This window comes from Atta colombica, unplaced genomic scaffold, assembly GCF_001594045.1.
Source record: "Atta colombica isolate Treedump-2 unplaced genomic scaffold, Acol1.0 scaffold45, whole genome shotgun sequence".
NCBI classification, from domain to species: Eukaryota; Metazoa; Arthropoda; class Insecta; order Hymenoptera; family Formicidae; genus Atta; species Atta colombica.
Window position 1 is genome coordinate 1,406,803 of NW_017259534.1, and position 1,321 is coordinate 1,408,123.

The window sequence follows — 1,321 nt, forward strand, 5'->3', positions numbered from 1 at the left end:
AATTATGAAACATCGAATCCTTATAATAACTAAAAATTCTATTGTACTTGATTTCATCAAAACGCTTTCATGTACGTCTTGTTGGCATAATCAAATCATTTATTACAGTGTATTTAAAAAGAATTTGATAGAACTGCAAAAGAAAACATAAAGCAGAAAGGAATTTTAATGAATTTTAATTCTAAATACAAAAAATTTAAAGTTTTCAATTTCCTATTACATAAGATTTTAAAAAAATCTAAAAACAAAAAAGAGATAAATTATAAAAAAAAATTATTAAAAAAATTATAAAGCTAATTTTTTATTTCTTGATGATTATAGATTTCATCCAATTTTGTAATTTCGCGCACATCATAATTATTTATAATTCCCTCTAATTCGCTTAGATAAGATTAGAAAGAAAGAAGAAGAAAGTATAAGACAGGCTAATAATATCATAGAGAGGGATTGAATAATTTTACAAAATGTAAATTCTCATCAGGTTTTTTTCTGTGGTCACACTAATGAATATAAATAGAAAACAAGGCTAATTGCAAGTTTCGTGATTTCAAGGACAAATTTGCTCGTAATTTTGTAAATTGACGTGCCCTCATCAAGTCTCTCAAACATCTCTATCACGAACGGGATGTCAACAGATACTGCATTATTCTGGAGTTTGCGGACAGCCGCGCACGTTTCGCATCGTTCTACCGCCACGAGTTCCGGTTAGTTTCGGCGCAATTTGATTATCATTCCTCCCGAAAGCGGCGACAGCGATAAGCTTCGTCGTAAACGTACCGCGCGCGCAAGCAGGAATTTCCACGGATTTTCCTCCGGGAGGAGATAGGGATGGTTGCATTACGAGCGAATAGCTGGTGCTCATCGATGAGGGAAAGGGGGCTTTTCATATCCTGGCTTTGGCCGTAGTCTGCATATTAATACGCGAGTAAGCGATCATCGTCGACGCGCGAATGTAGCACGCGCGTGGTAATTCCGGCGGATCGACAGGATTCGTGAAGCCGCGCGATATGGCAATGCGGCCCTTTGATGTCGAGAAGCGAACGGAGCGAAGTGCACTCAGCCCTTCCGCTGCGATACCGTGTCTGAATAGAAGACGCAAACACGCAAATTCGAATATTCCGCATCAAGGGCACAGTGAGCCCGGAACGTGGCAAGAGGTTCCAGATTTCTTAAACAAGAAAGACTTTAGGCAAAGAACGATACTTTTCGCATTAAAGAGTTGAAGGACTTGAAAAATCGACACTTTCGAAATGGCAGATGTCGGTGGAAGAGTTTGACCTTAAATGAACGATAAACCACAAAATTAATATATATATATATA